This window comes from Amborella trichopoda, chromosome 13 (assembly GCF_054954075.1).
Source record: "Amborella trichopoda isolate Santa Cruz 75 chromosome 13, AtrichopodaSantaCruz75HAP2 v2.0, whole genome shotgun sequence".
NCBI lineage: Eukaryota > Viridiplantae > Streptophyta > Magnoliopsida > Amborellales > Amborellaceae > Amborella > Amborella trichopoda.
In genome coordinates this window covers 7771350-7783359 of record NC_142348.1, presented here as the reverse complement: position 1 = coordinate 7783359, position 12010 = coordinate 7771350, and the positions used below count along the sequence as shown (strand labels likewise).

Sequence of the window (12010 nt, the reverse complement as noted above, 5' to 3'; positions counted from 1 at the left end):
TGGTGATGAGGGTAGGCGAAATCACTGTTCATTTTCGCGTATAGGCGTTTTCTAGTATGACATATATATATATATATATATATATATATATATATATATATATATATATATATATATGGTTTTGTTAGGCTACACCACTTGTAATGTAGATTTTTAAAGTGCTCAACATTTTTAGACATTTAGATACCACTATTCTATAGTATAGTAACTTTTTGTTTAGGGGTATTTTAAGTAATTAGTCAAGGGTAAACTAAAAATTTCTAATAGAAACAAAAACATTTATTAATAATAGTGGACAATGACATCACCGTGTGACATCACTTCCAAAATGTATTAATTATTTTTAACTACTAATAAAATATCATTATTTTTATAAAAATATCTTCTACACTTCCAAATGACCAAAAATATCCATACCGAAAATATTTGATAGGCCTATCGCATATTGCTTTTCGGTGCGCCTATGTCTCCGATGAACTCGCATAACATGGACGACCCCCATTCAAAAAGGGGAAATCACGTGTTTTTTCATATAAAAATGGAGCCTGCCCGCCTGGTACACAGAGATGCAGGCCAACCTACGACCTACTACCTGCTACCACTCCCTCTCTTTCTCTAAGCAAGACGAGCATGTCTCTCCCTCGCACCATCTCTCTCTAAACCAGAGCCTCACCCTCTCTCTCATCCAAGCTCAGTGCGCCTCTCCCTCTCTCAGCACCACTAAGAGGTACAAATAACTTGCCCATCTCCCTCTCTTTGCGCCTCTCACATGTTTTCTTCTTCATCTTTTAGGTATTTTTCTACAATTTTTGGTTTGCAAGTTGCCTCTCCCTCTCTCATCCAAGCTCAATGCACTCTCTCCCTCTCTCTATGCCACTCAGAGGTACGAATAACTTGCGCATCTCCCTCTCTCAGCATTCTCACATGTTTTCTTCTTCATCTTTTAGGTATTTTTCTGCAATTTTTTGGTTTGCGAATTGGCTTCTCTTTCGATATAAAGTATTGGTATGTCTCATTTAGGGTGCGTGTTTTTGCTTGTTTCAGTGTTTTTTATGTAATTTTAGTGGCTTCCTGCTGGGCTGTTATGCAAGTTCTCTCTCTCTCTCTCTCTCTCTCTCTCTCTCTCTCTCTCTCTCTCACTTCTCTCTCTTATATCTCTCTCTCTCTGATAAAGCAACAGTTAATATCATATTACCATATCTCGTATTGGGTTCCTTTGTTTTTTGCCCTTTTCAATACTCCTATGCAAGTTCTAGTTGTGTTTGGACTTTTCTCTCTTCTATTGTTGGGGTTTCAGATAAAAAGCGCAAAACGAGATTGAGGGGCATTTATGCTTCTCTCTTTCGAGTTGGAGCTCCATAAGCATTAGTTTTTGGTCCTAAGGATCTTGCTGAGGTGCACAATTTTATCTGAAACTGAACGCAATTTTCTTTCTGTGAAAAAAATCGTTGAAATCATAGTGTACAATTTAGAAAACTTTTGACGATCGACTTTTCATTCATTTACATTTGTGTATATATATCTGAATTTCAAAGGCAAATGTCTCTAGAGTCCTCCATTTCTTTGGTATGTGAGTGACTGAAATTGTAATGATTTTGGGTGAAAATAGAGAATTTTATTCTTTTTTTTAATATGAATGATTACCATTGGGAAGTGTCAGAAAGCTTAATGTTTCAGTATAATGCAATGGTTTAAAAAGCGGATCGATGATTCAGATCGGGCATCTCAAAAACCGATCTAGATTGGTGAATCCGCGATTCGGATCGAAAATCAGCTGAATCGGTCAGATTAAAGTTTAAAAAAAATCCAAAAGAATTATTAAAATTCATTATAAATCTTGTTTTAGGAATTTCATAAGAAATGAGGGTACTCCATTTCGAATTTCATTTCTTTATATGAATATGCGAATATTGATATGTTCTTTCCCTGCATGAACTACTATTTACCATTTAATTTACATCACACAAAATGATAAACATAAAATTATCATGGAACAAGTATATCAACATACATAGACTACAATAAAGCATACAATTAGTAACATACGATCTAAAAATAAAATGACAGACGACGTCGTTCTTCTTCGTGGTCACGCTAGTGCTATTGATTGAATTAGTTTGACAATTCATTGATTCGATCTAAAAACGAATCATTGATATTAGCAGGCGTTTGACTATACCCAAATCCCTGAGTGTTAGTGTTATGTTGTGTTCTCAATCCAAAATCCCCGAAGCTTGTCCATCCTTCATGCTCACTTACAATGTCGTGCTCATCTCTACCCTGTTGCTATTGGGACTCGATATGTGAATAATACGGATAGGATAGGATGGCCTCAGAATCATCACCTCTCTCATTTTCCCTTAGACCCCCTTCCCACTCTCCCTCATTAGGTGCAATATCACCGACATCTCCGACGAATTGTGGATACGTTGGCTGACTGCTTCCTCTTTCATGCTGTTCATCACCTTCTTCAAGATCTTCCTCACCGATGGCTTCAAGAAACGCTCTCTTGTGCAACAGTGGCTCCTCCTCTTCCCCTACCATTGGTCTGCTGTGTCTGTGACAAATATTGTGTCTAAGTCTATCGGCTCATAGTCTTCAAGCTTCCTTCTTATTTGTCGCTCTCGGAGGTTTAAATTGTAATGAACGTAGACTAGTTTATGAACCTTCTCCAAAGCGAGTCGATTCCTCCTAGTAGTATGCAACCATTGGAACGTACTCCAGTTGCGCTCATAACCAGTAGCAGAACATATCTGAGAGTGCACCTTGATTGCTATCCTCATTAGGTGAGGTGCATCAATACCATATATCTCCCACCATTTAGCTGGATTAAAATGTAAAAAGCATTGTAAGGGCAATAACAATTCATAAGATTAAATATATGAATGAACAAAATATTAGCTAGGGGATAACCTGGATCCATCTTAGTTCAAGAATTCCTGGCAAGTCTAGTTCCGAAGGATCCTATAGCATCCCTATATATAGCAAGCTAAAACAAATATATTTCGTTTTAGTGCATTATTCCTCACAAATATAACAACTCAATGAAGTTCTTACCAAAACATTAAATAATACCTCTTGTATTGTTGCTACTTGGTTTCGATGGCTTCTCTCCAACATTATAATAATGTATCTGACCCCTTCCATAATCTTATAGGGATGTTCAGGTGTCAAATAGAAAAATTTTGGGTTGAAATAATAACCTAAAAAATATATAGATAGAAAAATGTCATTTACAATTTTATAAAAAAATGATTTAAAATGAAACATTCTAATGATATAAATATATATTTACTAGCATAATGAATTGGACGTCCAAATTTGGTGTTCCACCTCTTTTCTATAATCTCGATCACTTTGTTAGCAAAACTACACTTATCCCTAATAGCTGATTTCGCCCTCTCGATACCTTCATAAATGATGCCCATGGTAGCTTTCTTGTCAGCATCCACCATTCTTAACACCGCGACCAAAGGGGCAGTGGCCTCTACGACACTAGAACATCGAGACCAAAACCTCCTATTTGAGACTATGTCGTCCACTTTTATACTATTACTGGACTTCGAGAGGCGGTCATTTAACCATTCTTCACAGGTAAACAATCTCTTTAATGCACCTTCATATTCCCGAATAGAGTCTACAGCTAAGTAATCGGTCGCAGAGTGGGTTATGGCAGACCTGATTATCTCTTTTTTCTTAGAGTGTTATCTAAACATAAATAAAATTTTAGAGTGGTTTAATATCAATCTCGACACCAACCTTGCTTCCTCTAGAGTCTCCTTCACAATTTTGATCTCACCAATCTCCTTTAACATAAGATCGATGCTGTGTGCAACACACGGGGTCCATACTAGATGTTTCCTCTTATCCATCAACTTGCTCGCTGCAGAAACACATCCACGCGCATTGTCCGTAATAAACTGGACTACATGCTTATCTCCCACCTCCTCCACTATTTGATCATATAGTCGTACGTAGAAGTTTGCATAATTCTTCGTCCCTGATACATCTTTGCTAGACAAAAAAGCTGTACCTTTTGGAGGATAGGCCAAGAAGTTTAAAAACTCTTTTTTGCTAACTTTATTCAACCAACCATCACTCATGAGAGTAATGTATGTCTTTGGCCAACTCTGTTTATATTCTTCAATCCACTTTTTAACTTCCTCCACCTCTTCATCTACCATTGGTCCACTGAGTTCATATGCCATCGGGGGTTTTACCCCAGGCCCGGCTCTCTGGATTGCACTGACCATAGGTGGAAAATATGGGCTATCGGCTACATCAAAGGGAATCCCTTTATCATAGAACCATTTACCAACATATCTCTCTGACATGTTTCTTCTACCTTTAATCATGCCTTTTAGGGTCATCTGTTGTGACTTAGACTTTGAGAGAAATGGGTCTATACGACCATGACCTGCAATACTGACACTCCTAAATAAGCTAGGAACTATTTCTTCAACGTTTGATTCTTGTTGACACATACTGCCACCAACCCCTCCATACATATTTGAGCTGGGCTCCCCATACATGCTCGACTTGGGCCCGCCATGCATGTTTAAGTTGGGCCCGCCATACATGTCTGAGCTAGACCCACCATGCATGTCTATGTCATAACCACCGGGCATTCTAAACCCACGTTCCCTCTGATATTATTCATGTAAACTCATTCTTGTGGTCATCTCCAGGTCATTATTATATTGCTTTTTTAGGTCATTATTATATTGCTCTTCTGGATCATTCCTGCTTAATGGTGTATATAAACTAGCTATCTCCTCATTCATCCTATGCTTGGAAATTTTTTTACCTTTGTTAGCCTTAAGAAATACCGCCATCTGTTTTTTTACATTACTAGGGACACTACTGCATGCAGAAACATCGCCCTTAACCCCAACCAAGTGTTGCTTGAACCTATGTACCCCACTATTTATCACTCTTTGGCAGTAATTACAAATAATTTTGTCTTTTTTGTTGGGATCAAGTCCGATCCCATGTTGCCATGCAGGGTCTTCTGCAGATCTTGACATGATTCAACTGTTTTAATAAGTAAAAAGTTAAAAATTAACCTGACAGTTCAACAAGAAAAATAATCACCATGTGTAGTGATAATATGTTGGGGCAGTTCATGTAGTTATATTTGTTGTTATTTGTTATTGCAAAATACTTCTATTGACAATAATATTTTCGTACATATCAATTACAAACATACAGGATAATATAATACAAAATGTAAGCTCCAAACATGGCTACAACTCAATTATCAAGAACATACATTTTTTGCATTAAAAAAGTAATAATAAAATTGAAAAAAATGCAAGATAATATAATTGTCATATATGCCACAATTTTTTTACAATGATATTCACTTTAATTCCTCACTATAATACAATTTAACAACATGTATTTTTTGCGTTCAAAATTTTAAAAATTGAAAATACATTTTTAATGCAAAACTACATTAAAAATATAATACAGTTTTGCATTAGAAATATAATAACATGTATGTTTTTGCATAAATATTCTATCAATATGCAATTTTTTCAACAAAAACTTTAACAATAAAAATTAAAAATATGATTTAATAACTCATGATAATCAAAACCTGGTCACTATTTTCACATCTTTTTCGAAAATCATGATTTTTCAAAAAAAATCAATCATGTACTAAAAAAAGAAAACAGTTCTTCACAGAGCCACCTAACATCCGTCATTCCAACTCAAAAATGCATTAACAACAAATTAAAAAAATACAGTTTTGCATTACAAATATAATAACATGTACGTTTTTTGCATAAATATTCTATCAACATGCAATTTTTTCAACAAAAACTTTAACAATAAAAATTAAAAATATGGTTTAATACCTCATGATAATCAAAACCTGGTCACTATTTTCACATCTTTTCGGAAAATCATGATTTTTCAAAAAAATCAATCATGTACTAAAAAAAAAAAACAAATAAAAACAATTTTTCACAAAGCCACCTAACATCAGTCATTCTAACTAAAAAATGCATTAACAACAAATTAAAAAAATACGGTTTTGCATTACAAATATAATAACATGTATGTTTTTTGCATAAATATTCTATCAACAAGCAATTTTTTCAACAAAACCTTTAACAATAAAAATTAAAAATATGGTTTAATACCTCATGATAATCAAAACCTGGTCACTATTTTCACATCTTTTAGGAAAATCACGATTTTTCAAAAAAAATCGATCATGTACTAAAAAAAAAAAACAAATAAAAACAAATCTTCACAGAGCCACCTAACATCAGTCATTCCAAGTCAAAAATGCATTAACAACAAATTAAAAAAAGACAGTTTTGCATTAAAAAGACAGTTTTGCATTTGTTTGCATAAATAATCTATTTTTCAACAAAAACTTTAACAATAAAAATTAAAAATATGGTTTAATACCTCATGATAATCAAAACCTGGTCATGATTTTCACATCTTTTAGGAAAATCATCATTTTCCAAAAAATTCGATCATGGAAAAAAAAAAAAAAAAAAGTACAACAAATTCAAACAATAAAAATAAAAAATATGGTTTAATACCTCATGATAATCAAAACCTTGTCACGATTTTCACATCTTTTCGGAAAATCACAAATTTTTAAAAAATTTGATCATGGATTACAAAAATAAAAATAAAAAATAAATAAAAAATATAAAAAATAAAAAATAAATTCTGTTCTTCACAGAGCCACCTTACATCAGCCATTTCAAATAAAAAATCCATCTCCAAATGAATAAATTACATCCAATTGAGTACATGTTTTGAACACATTATCATCAAGATAAGGAATCAAAATCTCAAATTATAAGGAATCAAATTATGAACACATTATCATCAATAAATCAAATCAAATCGATTAAATTGAGCAAACAAAAAAAAAAAACGCAGTTCTTCATAGACAACAGTCATTGAATCTAAAAAATGAACCTCAAATTGAATACATCAACCCTAGAAATCTAACACATTATTTGTAATATATTGTGAACAATAGATAGAAAGGCGGAAAAAAAAAAAAAAAACAACAGAATTTTTTTTTCACAAACATCACTGTGTTCTTCTAAAAAATCAGGCTGTAATTGAGTAAATTAAATAAAATTGAATATGGTAAATGATAAAAGACACGATAAAGATTTAAAACCCTACAAATTTAACTGATTATTTTTAAAATATGGACTGAAATTAACCAAATGGCCGAAAAAAGAAAAACCTAGAGTTCTTACCTGGTTTCGTGAACCCGTGGCTTCAATCTCCAAATTACTCTGCTTTTCTCAAAGATTATCACAAAATCGTAACAGAATTTTTTGATGAACACATTTACGATCATTATGCCTCAAATTTTCACAGATTCATGCCCTATTTGGCATGAAACAAAAGGAAAAGTAGAAACTCTAAAACCCGCAACTTTCATAATCCAAAAACATGAAATTTTTCCACTATTTAATCCATGAAAAGGCTGAAAAAAGCTGCGTAAAGCCTGAATATTTGATCACATGGCAAAAAAAAGAAAAAAAATGATAAAAAAAAGGACAAAATTTGAAGAAAGCCGTGAAAAACACTGTGCAGCCCGTGTTCTTCAAGGGACTCGCCGATTCCGTACAATGAATCGGTGAGTCACTGTACAGAATCGCCCGGTTCTCTCTAGAACCGGGCGATTCCGTGTATTATGCTGGAACCGGCACGTCCTGTGCCGATTCCCGAGTCGAACCGGGCGAGTCCCGTTCGACTCGGTATTTTTAAAACCCTGGTATAATGTATTGAATATCATGAATAGTTGAATGCTTAGTGTATTTCTTATCTATTCTTGGTTAATGAACTTAGAAGATTCTAATAATTTATTTTGTGTAAACCAGGCGAACAATGATACCACTCCTCTCTCTCTAGAGCAGACGAAAAATGCTAACACTCTCTCTCTCTCTCTCTCTCTAAGACTGTATTTTTGGGTTTTTTTCTTTGAAACCACTGTAATGGGTTTGTATTTATGGGTTATTAGGTTTGTATATGAGAAATGTTATTAGGTATTAGTATTATATTTATGCGTTTTTTTATTTGAAAACCCTGTGATGGATTTGTATTTATGGATTAATGAATTTACATATGATAAATGTTATTAGCTTTTGATTCGCTTATTAGAGGTTTGGTATTTCATCATCATTTCATTGCCTTATTATCCATGTGCCCATTGTAAGCACATTTTGATACGTTAAATGTTGTATGCCTTTTTTATGTATTGAGTAGTTAATAAATAGGCTATCTGGTCTACTAGGAGTGTTATGTCTATATGTACAGCTTGTCTTTTTATACAGAGTCAGTTAAAAAACTTAGATGGATCACATTGCTTCAGATAGTGTGTCATCTCCCACTTGTACAATTGTAGACAACATGGGTGACCCCAATGAGCTCATGGAGCAGGTTCCTTATCTTGCAACCCCTCCTAGAAAATTTACAGAAATGCAAGATGGAGAACCTGACTCCTCAACCAAATACTTAGAAACAAATGTACCCCATGTCGGAATGAAGTTTTCTTCATAGGAAGATGTAATTGACTACTATAAGGCTTATGCATTGGTCAAAGGTTTTGGTATCCGTAAGGGCACTACCCATAATAAAAAAGGTGAAAGGATTCAAAGGCAAATTATTTGCTCTAAGGAAGGATTTCACATAGTGAAAGATCAGGTCAGTAGAAAGGAACGTCCTAAATCAAAGTGTGGGTGTAAGGCTAAGTTGAGGCTCATTAGAAAAGCGGAGAACGAGTGGGTCGTGACTAATTTTATTGATGATCACAATCAAGATCTAGCCAGTCCAAGAAAAGCTAGTCTAATTCGTAGCCATCAAATATTGTCTAGTGCCACAAAATTGATGATAAATTCAATGAGTTCGGCAATGGTTAAGCTAAAACATATTCACGACATATTCATGACATATTCATAGAGCAAGCTGGAGGGATCGAGAATGTCACATGTACACAAAAGGACATCGAAAATGAAATTGCTAGTGTTAGAAGAAAACTAAGAAGAGAAGATGGTAGTCTAATTATGCAGTGACTCTATAAAATGAAAGAATCGAATCCATATTTTTTCTATAGAGTAAAATTAGATGAAGATGATCACATTCTAGACACCTTATGGGTCGATGCGACATGTAAAGTTTCCTATCAATGCTTTTCTGATGTGGTTACATTTGATACCAAATACAAAACAAACACTTTTAATATGTCATTTGCACCCATACTTGATGTAAATCACTATTTCAACACAACCTTCTTTGGATTTGCATTCATATTTGATGAGAAGGGAGAATCATTTGTTTGGGTATTTGAAAATTGGTTAGAAGCAATGGGCGGACAACAACCAAGCATTATTCTCACTGATCAAGACCATGCAATTTCAGCCGCAATGAGACAAGTTTTTTACCAGAGTAAGCATCATTACTGTAAGTGGCATATACTTTTGAAAATTAAAGAAAAACTATGTCTTATCTTGCGCATGCATCCATCTTTTTCAGATATGGACGCAACGGCGCAGCCTCAGGCCTGCAACCCCCCCATCATCCAACATCCAGAGAGGGTCATGTCAAGGAGGGAAGCAGGACTTCATCTTTGCCGCCACGGTTGGGCCATATCGCGTTTGTGAAGCAACGGCGCAGCGTCCGGACATCCCAACCACCATCACCCAGACGCGAATCATGTCCGGTGGCGAGACGATCGTCATCCACTGCCAAAAGCTCTTAGATCGGGACATGCCATATTGCGCCAAGGACGCAACGGCGCAGCCTCAGGCCTGCTGTTTCCTGCGGGCTGGACCACATTTCAACAATATGTGGTCCAGATGTATAAATCATCAATCTTAAAGATGGATGCAAATAGGTGCTCAATTTAAAAACAAATATAGCTAACTGTCCAAATACTTTATTAATATAATATTATTTCTAGTTTTCAAAAAAAAAATTCATATTCATGATCTCTATGTTCAATATTATATATTCTCTAAAAATTAAGATCAAATTATGATTAAAAAATATATTTATTGTCATGCCTTCATTTTTACAATATGTGGGTTGGTCGCATAGAAACCGTGTTCCATAAGTTATGATAGCAAACATGACTCTTATACACATAAGTATAAATTGTTGGACTTCTTACTCTAACAAGGAGACACATAGGCAAGAATGGGGTTGGGGTCGTGGTGGTAACATCACATGTGCCCCAGCTAAGGTCTAGGCTTCTATTTTTACGTAACGCTTTCAGAAACCAATAACGATTTCAAAAATGGTAGGGGCTCGTCTTCCACATTGAATTACCCAAAAAAAAGGAAACACATAGGATATAGGCAGTTTGGGATGCCTAAAACCAAAGTAGAACGTTTACTTCATACTTCAAAGAGACCAGATATCAAGTCAATCCACAAATATTACCTAATTTGGAAGGATGAAGTTTTTATAGTGCCTAGGATTTATGAAAACAAAATAAAGCCTTAACTCAAATCCTTGGAGAGCACTTTCGGTATCGGAAATCTCTATGATAGCTCTAAAATCAATTTGCAACAGCAACATTAAAATTTGAAACTTAAATAATAGTATAGATCTTGCGGATATGTGAACGCTTATTTTTAGGGAGAAATGGATGGTCTAGATAATTATTTACAATATACACTATTTTACAGCTTAAAATCTTTTTTTTTTTTTTCACAATCATAATGTTGAAGCGAAGATGATCGATTTATCGGTTTTCCAATACTTGAATTGCAATTTACAATGAGTTATGAGGTGAGACTTTACTTATTTTGATAGGGCTGCAATCCTATCAAACTATTTTCCTATTTGAAATTAGTCTATTCCTGTATACCATTGCTTTGTTATTAGATTGGATAACACTTTTTGTACCGAAAGTAAATAGTTTATTGTATAAGTTTATTCTTGTACATGTTTGACAAGACTTAAGATTATTTGTTTCTCTCTTTTTTATCATTAAAATATTATTTGTTTCTCTCTTTTTTATCATTAAAATAATTACTTTTCTCTCTTTTATGTAATACACATTCTCTCTCTCTGCGTAGCAAAGCAGTTCACTATGGAGTATGGACCAAAGACCATCGAATCAAGTGCTTGGAGCTCTAGAAAAAGCGTCTGACGATTGATCTGATCCATTGAATAAGAGATGCAAGTGTGGAAAACCCGACAGCAATGGCGAGTATAAGCAGACCTTAGAGAAAAATGGCTCAATGCCATATCCAATTCCTCTTCTACCAAATGATTCCTACTAAAATCAGCATACCACTGTTTAAAAATTGATCTTTATAGTTGTTAGGTTTAGTGATAGTCAAAATCACCATATACAAGTTTTCTTCAAAAGATTAAGGCATTATGATAAAAAGAAAAATAGGCTTTTTTGGATAGCAAGGAAAAATCCCTAGTGATCTATATAAAAAGTTATCAACGATGACATAATACTCATTCTTTTAAAGATGCCCCTCAGGGTTCATTGTAATAGATCTCCAAGAAGGAGATGGGTCTCTAAGAGAGAGAGACGGTCTCTCAAACGAGAGATGTGGCCTCTTAGAAAGAGGCGGTATTCTTATGAAATTTGAGATTGATTAAACTTCCACTTCTAGAGAAAGAAAGTGTATTAGTTGCTCTCAAAGTATTATTTCCAGTAGCGGTGACAACATTGCTCAATCGGAAAAGAAGATTCAAAAGGGAAGATCGGCAAGGTGTTTGTTGATGTCTAGAGATATATACATCACTTAGCGGTGGCAATAGGAAAGATGATGTTAATTGACAATATTGTTCAACCGAAAAAGCAGATTCCGAAGGGAAGATCGGTAAGGTGTTTGCCAATCTAGAGAGGTACATCTCTTGTAATCCAAATTTGTAATCTTCATTGAGATAGTGGATTTTCTATTTGCTGAAGCTGTGGCCGTAGCCCTATAAGATGAACCAAGTAAATTTTGTGTCTTTATGATGTGATTATGTTTTCACTTTAATTTTT

At 34.5% G+C, this 12010-nt stretch overlaps 1 long non-coding RNA gene across 4 annotated transcripts; it reads left to right on the top strand.

Annotated features, from left to right (window-relative positions):
* Positions 1 to 469: 469 nt before the first annotated feature.
* On the top strand, positions 470 to 11485 carry LOC148778996 (uncharacterized). 4 transcript variants are annotated; one of them, XR_016048656.1, is made up of 5 exons: positions 475 to 727; positions 793 to 883; positions 9355 to 9441; positions 9529 to 9889; positions 11079 to 11485. It is a non-coding gene; the product is annotated as an uncharacterized LOC148778996 (long non-coding RNA). The 4 variants fall into 4 exon arrangements; XR_016048655.1 differs by lacking the exon at positions 11079 to 11485 and having other exon boundaries at positions 470 to 727; positions 9529 to 9935; XR_016048657.1 differs by lacking the exons at positions 9355 to 9441; positions 9529 to 9889 and having other exon boundaries at positions 470 to 727; positions 11087 to 11485.
* The last annotated feature ends 525 nt before the right edge of the window (positions 11486 to 12010 follow it).